Below are 11,141 nucleotides of genomic sequence, written 5' to 3' on the forward strand. Positions count from 1 at the left end.
AAAGTCTAATAAATTTATTATATATGATAATACTGTAAAGTAAAGCATAATGTTTTAGAGAAAAACAATACAATAGGAGGGGTAGAATGCATACGGGATAAATATCAATACTTTTTACACGTAGTTGGTGGATGATTCTTACAGAGGAGATACTACGACACTGCAACATTTGAAATCTTTTTTTACATGAGTATGATAATTTCTTTAGTTAATGGGTGAATCCTTGTATGAAGAGGCTTCTTTTGTAATCAAGAATTTCTTTTCTTTATGTATATGGAAGTGTCAATTTTTGTGGGACCTCTGCGCGTTTTTTTTAACCTTTGGTTGATAAGATTCTAATAAACTTGTTTTTTGGAAAAATAAGTTGCTTAGTATGATGAGAAGAATTCAACTAGTAAATTCACTAATTGTTGGCTTATTGTTTTATAGCTTTCATGTTTACAAATGGCATATTAAGCTTCTTCTTGAGGTGGAGCAACCAATTTGAAATTTTGTTTGGATTAAAGATGAAAAAAAAATCAGGACTATTCAATATTAAATGGTCCATCTTTTGTGGTTCTAAGTTAAGTAGTGGTTTGTAGATTACTAATATTTAGTCAAAGTATAAAGCCTACCTGTTACGTTTAGCTTAAGAGTTTGCTTATGGCAAAATGACTTATACTAAACTCATGTGTATTTGATTTCTTAAGTTTGAGTATCAGAAATATATGTTTTAAATCATCATCAATTTGGCATGGTATTAAGGATGTAAATGAAGTTATTATGGAAAATACTTTTGGGCACTAAGTAAATGTGATTGTATTAATTTTTGGAATGAATGATGTTGGTGTTCTGACATTTGCATATCTAAATTGGTTAGAATTCCTTATTCTAATAGGGTAAGGTTATGCTTTGTTGTTAGTTCGGCCTAGACAGGTACTCATTGAATCTTTCCTTCTTTCGTTTTTAGTTTATGTGATTTTTCTTCTTTAATGGTTAATGAGGATGAGGATGTGCCTAATTGGACTTTGGACCATACTAGTGTGCTTTCTAAAAAAACCGCAAGAAAATTTTACTCTTCTGGTATGAAACATATGGATTGGGGGAACTTGATTTGGTTGGATGAGGTGCCACCAGCTAAAACTCTGGTTCTTTGGAAATTATTGTATGGTAGTTTACCTATTGATTTGGAAATTTAAAAAAAAAAGTGGTAATAATGAATTTTTCTTTCATTTGTTTTTTCATTATTCTATTATTATATAATTGTGAGAATGGTTGAAGGAAGTTTTTTTAGGATTTTCAATTTTCTTCTTTGGATTTGGTTGTTTAGTTTATGAAGTCTCCTTGTAGTTCTTTAGTTAAAGTGATTAAAGTGACTGTCATTACTACAATTATTTGGATGATTTAGATGATGAGAAAGCATACTGGATTTTACGATCTAGTTGCATTTCCTTCTACTATTTTTCAAATTAAGGAGTTAGTGTGTATTACTGAGAATAAGTCTAAGAAACATGAGTAATATTGTCTAACTTTTTTGTGCTAAAATTTTCAATATTCAAACTAGGGAGTGTAGGGTGGTTTCATTTATGAATGTAATATGGCAAGTTCCATTTGCTAATTGGCTTAAGGTGATTATTGATGGTGCAACTATGGGTTGTCCTGTTTGGGCTTGATGGGTTGATTATTTTAGAGGAAATTGAGGTGAATATGTAGGTAGTTTTAAAGTGTTTTAAGTGGGTTACAAACTTCTATTTATGTTGAGTTTATGGGGTCATTATGCTTGGGAACATGCTTAGAGGGAGGGCTTTCAGAGGCTTTGGTTGGAAAATGATTATTCTTTAGTCTGTCATGATTTTTTGGATCAACGAGTGGTTCCTTAGAGTCTTAGAAGAAGGTGGTGTCGGTACTTGCATTTCTGGATGAATATGTAGTTCAAAGTTTCTTATGTTTTTTGGTAAGGAAATCGTTGTGTTGATAAGTTAGTTAATTTAGCTTTCATTCATAGAAAATAATATAGGTGGTTTAATGTTTAGATCCATGTATTTATTTATATATAGTTTGTATATGTCTCGTGAAGTATAAATTTTATCATGAGTTTGGTGTGGTCTTTGTAACGTCCCATTTTAACTAATAACCCAAATTAAAAGGAAACGTCACATAGAAGTTATCTTAGCGCAGTCTCGGAGTTTAAACACCACTCCTCACAAACCAAGGCACACCTCGATGCCAAATGAACCAGATACACATATTCAACAGTAATAAAATTGGGAAAGTAAAGATAACAGACAGTACATGGGTCGTGGCTCTAAAAGAAAGACTAGAGTGGACAAATCCAGCCCAGATGGCTAAGCAGCAGAGTCACCATTTCCCCGTTGGCCGCGAGTACCTCTCGCATCTGCTTACATTAATAAATTGATGATCATCGCAAAAGGAGAAGAACCACATACAAGACAATCAAACAAGCAAAAGGGTAAGCTAGAGCCAAAAAGATTTCATCAATGCAGTCATAAATACTTTCACAGTTCCAAATACACGTCTCAACCAAGCATGTTATGACCTTTCAATCAATACACTAAGACTCGACTCGACTCATACAGATTACATATAATCTGGTCAGATTCAGCGGACGCTTGCACTTGTGGTGGATACCTCTGCTCACCCCTGAGCTATGTGTTACAAGTGTTAAAATGAATCAATCCCACACACAATATTAGCCCTTAATGAGTTTCAGGCCTCCTGCTACTCTCACCACGAGAGTCAGTCCGCTCTAAGTGAGACTAACTGACTCCTTAGAGTGTCAGGATGCGATCCTTACCTTGAATCCTTACCAAGTTATATAGATGGGGCACCACCATGGACACCCACTAACAGGGGCCATGAAGTTACGTCCCGACCACTGAAGCACGACCCTGAGACCCCACCTAGAGATCTCAAGGATTTACACACTGACACAGACCAAGCATATCAATCAATAAATTAATCATTATCATGCACAGGATTCTCATGCCAATCTTCATAACAAAATTCCTCATTCACATTTCATGTTGAATACCATTCCAGCTCATCAATCCCTAACCATAAATATAGCATTTCACCTCATGCCAATACCGTGCCATTTTGATGCCAACCATCTCATGTTCATTACATGTCAAGCATTATTCAAAATTCATCATTCATAACTCATACTCCCTCCCACTCATGCATACTCATCCCCCCATGCCATCATATAATAGTACAATCAAATACAAGTCAAACACCCAAGAACAAGAAGAACACCAATCTAAAACGCACTCTCGCCCAGCTCCTCGCTCAGGCTGAAGGGCCTCGCCCAGGCGAGAGAGATTCTCGCTAAGGCGAGCTCCCTTCGCCTAGGCGAGAGCTCGAGAATCTGGAACAGTGGCCTCTGCACGTTCTCGCTTAGGCGAGACTCTCCTCGCTTGAGCGAGACGCTCGCTCGCTCAAAACTGAGTTGGTCGCCTGAGCGACCATTCGCGCGAGAAGGCTTGGGCGAGCCTTTGCTCACCTCGCCTAGGCGAGACAAGCTCGCTTGGGCGAGATTATCAGTCATCGCCACTGTTCGTTCCTGCAGTAGTTGTATTTTCACACACCAACGACAACACCAACCATTCCATGCATCCACATCAACATACCAGTTCAAGAATCATGAAAATACAAGCAAAACAAACCGCAATCGCATTAAACAAAAAGGTTATAGATTCCCTTACCTGGAAGTCGCTAGAAAGTGCCTCGACTCTAACTAACGAAGCTCGGCAACTCAAAGAGTGGACTTGCAAACTGAACAAGACAGTGGAACAGAGTTAGGGGTCACTTATGTGGAGCAAGAAGGGGTTGAACAAGCTTGGAGATAACGGAGGTCTAAACCCTAGCAGAGAGTCGCGGCTGCTCTAAGAGACAAGGAGGTTGTTTTTGTAAAGTGAAGGGAGTGATGTGTTAGGGCAAACTTAGGGGTCTGGTTTCCCCTTTTGGGCCAGCCCTTAAGCCCAACTCACAAGGGCAGTCCTTATAATTTAAGGCAGAAAAGAATAGAAATTTTAATGGGCCTTACTAGGGGTGGCAAAATGGGCCAACCCGGCCCGTTTTGACCCGACCCGTTTGTGACCCGTTTTTTACGGGTCGGGCCGGGCTGGCCCGTAAGGTAAAAACGGGTTGTGTTGGTGAACCCGACCCATGGGCTGGCGGGTTGGTGGGCTGACGGGCCAGCCCACCAGCTTTTTCCCAAATGTATCATTGGAGGTCCAAAATCATATTTGAAGGATTTTTATTCCAGAATTAGTTCAGTGAACAATATCCCAATAGATAACCAAATAAAATTCTCCTTTAATGAAGAAGACAACAATGACCTGTTATAAAGGAAATTAAATTATCACAACACAAAATACCAACCCTTTCAAAAGGGGTTTGTTTCTGTTCCTCCACCCTGAACTCTATAATTAATCACAAAACTTCAAAGTAAAATTACACAGAGAATGTTAACCTATAGAGTGAAAAGATAATTGAACAGTGCAGTTTTGACACAACCACAAACCAATGGGGGAGCTAACTCGTACACAGAGAAGCAAAACATCAAATTTTTAGGCTTACATAAAATCGGGTTCAAAAATTAGCATACAAAAGACGAAGTAACAATAATTGAATAGAAAGCACTGCAGTCACATTTGTAAATCAAATCTGCAAAGAAAAAAATGAGGAAGGAAGCAACATTACCTAATCGGGCAGTGAATAGAGTTCCTTCGTTGCAGAGGCGAAGTATGACAGAATCAGGGGGCAACACTGTAATTCCTTCGTTGCAGAGGCGAAGTATGACAGAATCAGGGGGTTGCGCGGTTTGGGTTGGGAAAAAATTGAAGTGTGCAAACCCTAGAAAGGGTAGAGGAGGAAAACGCGAAGACGCAAGGAGGCGACGTGGTGGATGTCACGGTGGAGGAGAAACGTGACGTGGTGAATGGGCTTCGTGCTCCTGGCCAGCGACGGTGGAGGAGAAACGCGTGCAGGGAGCACCAATTTCGAGCGAGAGAGAAACTAGGCAGTGGATGGAGAATGGAATGGAACTGTGTGCGGGAGGAGAGCACCAAAATTAAAACACAAGAGCTGCACTGCACGTGTTGTTTTAGAGTAAGTTAAACGAGCTGCAGGCTGGCCCGACGGGCCAACGGACTTGGCGGGCCGGGTTGTTTCGGGCTGACGGGTTGATTTTCTTGACCTGGCCTATGTTTTTTCTGTCGGGTTGACGGATTGGCCCGTCGGGCCCGACCCATTTTGACACCCCTAGGCCTTACAGTCTCCCATATTTTTGTATTTAATTTTTAACAAATTTTCATGTAATAACAAATAATTGATGGATTTTAGAGTGTCAATGTGACTCAAATGTTAAAGTTCATAATTAGCCTAACATGATTTTATTTGAATGATTTTTTTTTTAATTTAATAATAATAATAATAATATTATTATTATTATTTGCTTCAAAAAATGAAAATGAAAATGAAAAAATATATGAACAATCTTATTCAGGATTTATACTAAATGAAAAGATGTTTATATAGGAAAGAAATGAATGTAAAGTAAATATTTCATCAACATAAAAGTCACGTGAAAAGGTGAAAGAATCTATAATAAATAAAAAGGGTTTGTTTAAATTTGTGCTCAAATAAATTGTCAATTAATTTTCATATGTTTTATTTTCTAATAAAGTGTGAGATTTTTTACTATATATATCTAACAAATATATTATCACAATATGTAACAAAAGGAGTAGAAATTTTGGTATGCAACTCATTACACAATATTAAAACTATTAAAGTTCATAAATTATTAGGGAGTCTAATAACAATTTGAGATGTCAAAGTGGGCCTACTCCACTAACGCACTAAGAAAAGGGTAGACTGTGTTGCATTTTCAATTATTAGTCCGTTTTGATCTGATTTGCTTAACCTGTAAAACTGACATACCAAAGACGGGACAGTCTGCCTCTGGCTCACTGGCCTGTTTTTATATTTTTTTATTTTCACAATTAAAAATAATTAAATCCTTGAAAGTTAACACAAATGTTAATCCAAAGAAAAGTTAATCACCGCTCAGAGATGTAGTATAGTTGGTAACATTGGAGCTATAACATTAACAACATACACTTGCCCATCCTTGAAAGAATTGGAGATTTAAAAGTAAAAAATGATATTCCATTTACTTGAGAAATCAATTAAATATTCATATAGCATAATAAAAGATGTTTTAGTAAAAGCTGATCATTTCATCTTTCCTTTGAATTTTATATAATAATAATAGATGTAGAATAAAATGCAAAAGTTATACTGATAATTAGTAAACCATTCATAAAGATAATAAAAATTATCATATAAGTTGAGTTCAACATAATGTAAGAACTTCAACTTTTTTTAGACTAATAGAGCATTCTAAAAATAAGAGAAAATGTTTCATCCTAGATACTTCAGAAAAAAAAAATTACTTATTTCAATTTAGAAGTACACCTACAAGTCAAGTTCACTAAAAAAAATTATTAATAGATAGATACAAAAAGTACACCTGCAAGTCAAGTTCACTACAAAAACATTAATAGATGAATCGAAAATTTGAAATTGTTTATTTTACTCAATAAATATCATCGATATTATTTTACTATTGTTATTTGACTTAGTAAATATCATTAATACAAAATCAATATTACTTAACAAATATATACAAGGAAAATGTTATTTTGATACCACTTGTACAAGTTGACAACCTACTTTTTGAGGTATTTTTTATTACTAAAAAAGTTTCATTTTTATATTTGTAAAGAGAGAGAGTGAAAGGTAAAATAGTATATATAAAATGTGTAAAAATTTGTTGAGTATCAAATGACATGTGGCACACTCAACTAGACTACTCAATTAATTTAAAGAAAAAAAAAATGATTGGTAAGTCAATTTTTAATAAAGCAAATGCATAAAAATATTAATACGAATATAGTTTTATTTAGCGAGATTCTAACATCTTCAAAACTTATATCAATAAAAAAAATCTAAGTTTATACAAAATGTACATAAATACAAATATTTGTAAATGATGAGTCAAGTTAAAAATTCATATTGTGATCCGGATACTATTTGCTTATACATGATATAGTCAATTCATGTCACACCACAACGTCATATACAAGAGTAAGTTATTAAAACAATTTTTTATTTAAAAGTTATATATATATATATATATATATATATATATATATATATATATATATATATATATAAAGATACATTTTAATTAACTAGTCACAACAATTCACTTTTATTAAAAAATGCAACATATAATAATCACATATACCAAACATATATTTATTCATAAAAAATATTCAATAAGTGAAATATCAAGTGACACCTTTCAAAGGACAAATATTAAGTATGGAGAGTAATATATAATTCAATCAAAGACATGAATTTACTAGCAAAACCATGAATCATGAAATTAGAATAAGTTCATTACAGCCTATGCCGTAAATGTACACATGTTGTGGTGTGTAAGAAATCCATATATTTTTCTTACCACCTGATATCTTAGTTTTTATAACTTAGATCATAAGTGAAGCAAGTTGTTTCTATTATAACATAAGTGTCAATATTTAATATTTAAATCAAACAACAATTCACTTATTATCACATATACGTGACAACGAATTCATGTAAGGTTCATCATTCTCAAGTGAGTTTCAAATCATTGCACATTCCACATATACATTTTGTTTCAGTCAAAACTCATCACATATCATCAATCACATATATTTTATCTCAATTTAAATGCTAATAAATCTTCCATTATATTAATATAATGTCCCAATGTAATGTAATAATCAAATAAAATAAAAACAATAAAAGATAACTAATTTTAACATTTAAAAATATTTAAACTCATTTCTCTAGAGTTCATAAAACATTCTCTCGGTCATCATTTGGTTCGTTTAGCAAAATAAGCACATGTTTAAATTTACTGTTAGAATTTTGCTCGCTTAGCTAAAAGCCTTAGCAAAACAAGTGGATTTTGGATTGCCCAACGAAAATTTTGCTTGCCTAACGAATAACCACTTGGATATTTTATAAAATAGTTTCACTAAGTGAGGATATGGCATGTCTAGTGACTACAAACACTAGGAGAGACTTGCTCAACAAGACTTAACTCTCTTAACGACCAATCCTCTGTGCTTTTGAGTTTTTCACACAACCAATATCACTTAGCGAGAGATTGACTGATATTCAAGTTTTCTCTTTATTTCTTATGCCAAAATTGATACATATAATTGAAAATAAGATCAAACTAAACAAATCTAACTCAAATGATCAAAATTTAACATTTAACAAATATTCAATACAATACACCAAGTGAAATATATAAATTTCAATCAACCCATCAAACCTCCATAAAATCAATATTTATTAACCATATAACTTCTATGATAAAATATAATCAATATCCTCTTAAAAGAGATGAGATATAAAAAGGAAACTTAAAATAAAAAGGGAAGAAGATGAGCTAGAACTTACAATATTAATTTTTTTTTCTAAAGCAGTTAAAGTGAATAATTAACCCAATCGTATATACCTCACACAAGTCTTACATAATTAAGATTCTTTTAAAATAGATGAGATATAAAAAGGAAACTTATAAGAAGAAGGGAATAGGAGGAACTACGACTTACAAGATTAAATTTTTTTTTTTCTAAAGCTATTAAAGTAAATAATTTACCCAATCATATACCTCACACAAGTCTTACGTTATTCCTAACATTAAGGTTGTGTTCTTTTGAGATGAAGGATTAGAAGGAGAGGAGGAGGAATAGATTAGAAGGATTAGAGGGTGCAGCTCGTGTTGTTTCTTTTAAGGGATTCATAGGTGATTTTAGAGTGGATTAGAAAGTGAAGTTTGTGATTGAATTTACTGATGTGACATATTAAAAAAAAACTTTTAATAGAAAAAATTTATATTACCAAAATGTCCCTATTATTATATGTAATATAAAATTATATATAAATGATTTAAAATTATTTTTATAAATTTTATTGAATGATTGAAAATATAAAAAAAAATATTTATAAAAAAAATGAATAATACAATATATTTTGTATGAAAATAAATTTAATATATAAGATGGAAAATAATTTATTTACATAGAATTTTTTTTTCTTTTTAATAATAATTTTAAAAGTAATAATTTTTTATTATAACTATAATAAATTATTATTTGCCTTACTAATTTTTATTATGTTGTTTTTTCATACTAAGGAGAACAAATAAAAGTGAAGTCATTGCAATAGTCATAAAGACATTATCTTTGAATAAAATACCGTTAACATAGGATTAAAAAAGTGAACTGAAACCATGTGTATTGGTTTTAAAGACTAAATCACATACAACAAAAATTAAACAATGAAAGGGTAATTTGGTAAATTCAAGGGTGTCACCCTCTAATCTCACCATTGATAGTGGGATTGAATTTTCAATGAATCCTCCTAATCATCTCTTTCCATCACTGATTCACTGTGTATCACTTCCAAAAGAATACGCTACTCACTCCCTAATCATCGCTTTTCATTCCTTGTAAATAATACATCCACTCAAAAGACCCCATAAAAACAAATATGCAAATCTTACTTATCTCAATTCTCCTCCTCTTACACCAATTTGAGTATTGTTGGAAACTTCAATTTCATGTGTTGAAAACCACTTTGAATCTCGTGTACATACTAATGTTACTAAGAAGATCTCTTCAAGTTCAAATATTAATTTTCAAGTTTTACAGATATATTTTATATATTTTCATTGATTTTGAAATAAAAATTCATACACTTCGCTCACGATTGACACAAAACACAAAAAACAAATCTCAGTATTTATTAGTTTAATGATATGTTTAATAGAAACACCAATATTAAGATTAGTTTAATGAATAGTGATATAAAAAAATTCATAATAAGAGCAAATATATTTTTAAAACATGTAGTCATGTATCACTTCTAAAAGAATACGCTACTCACTCCCTAATTATCGCTTTCCATTCCTTGTAAATAATATATCCACTCAAAAGACATAAAAACAAATATACAAATCCTACTTATCTCAATTCTCCTCTTCTTACGTGAATTAGAATATTATTGGAAGCTTTAATTTCATGTGTTCGAAACTCATTTTGAATCTCTTGTACATTACTAAGAAGATCTCTTCAAGTTCAAATATTAATTTTCAAGTTTCACAGATTTATTTTATATATTTTCATTGATTTTGAAATAAAAATTTATACACTTCACTCACGATCGACACAAAACACAAAAAACAAATATCATTATTTATTAGTTTAATAGAAACATCAATATTAAAATTAGTTTAATGAATAATAATATAAAAAAAAATCATAATCAGATCAAAGATATTTTGAAAACAAATCTTCAATATTTATTAATTTAATGAAATGTTTGATAGAAACACCAATAATAAAATTAGTTTAATGAATAGTGATAGAAAAAAAATGTCATAATCAGACTAAATATCTTTTTAAAAACAAATCTTCAACATTTATTAGTCTAATGATATGTTTGATAGAAACACCAATAATAAAATCAGTTCAATGAATAGTGAGAGAAAAGAAAAAGTCATAATCAGAGTAAATATCTTTCTAAAACCAAAAGCTAAATTTATGTATTTTCTTAGTTTAAAAATGGAGCATGCAAGTGTTTAAAATTGAAATAAAAACCATCAACTTTAGTCAAACAGATATTTGTTTTTCAAATTTTTTGAAAGCTAAAGAAACTTACTAATCCTCTAAATATGTTCTTGATAGTATTGTAAAGAAAAGCAGACAAAATAATTAAGAAAATGATATTAATATTAGTACTAGTTTCTATTAATTGATAAAGAGAACAATGCATAAAACTAGATTGAGTAAATATTATTTTGAAACAAAAGGGGAAAAAAGAAAAAAGATAGTGTGGAATTAATGATTTGTGATGGATGGAATTGTAGAAAGTGAACCATGAAAAAGGAGATAATGTGGTAAGGGTTTTTGTGTGTTCACATTTAGAAGGAAAAAAAAAAATTAAAAAAAACAAAAGGATGAAAAGAAGATTTGGAGAAGGAAGTATTTATTATTTGTTCCGTGGAA

At 31.8% G+C, this 11,141-nt stretch overlaps 1 long non-coding RNA gene across 1 annotated transcript; it reads right to left on the minus strand.

The window, feature by feature from the left end:
* Positions 1-2,119: 2,119 nt before the first annotated feature.
* Positions 2,120-5,099, minus strand: LOC114179782 (uncharacterized). The gene is made up of 3 exons (XR_003603526.2): positions 4,705-5,099; positions 3,705-3,774; positions 2,120-2,374 (listed from the first exon to the last, which is right to left on the minus strand). It is a non-coding gene; the product is annotated as an uncharacterized LOC114179782 (long non-coding RNA).
* Positions 5,100-11,141: the final 6,042 nt, after the last annotated feature.

Source organism: Vigna unguiculata, chromosome 1, assembly GCF_037176805.1.
Source record: "Vigna unguiculata cultivar grain cowpea cultivar isolate G323 ecotype 2 chromosome 1, ASM3717680v1, whole genome shotgun sequence".
NCBI lineage: Eukaryota > Viridiplantae > Streptophyta > Magnoliopsida > Fabales > Fabaceae > Vigna > Vigna unguiculata.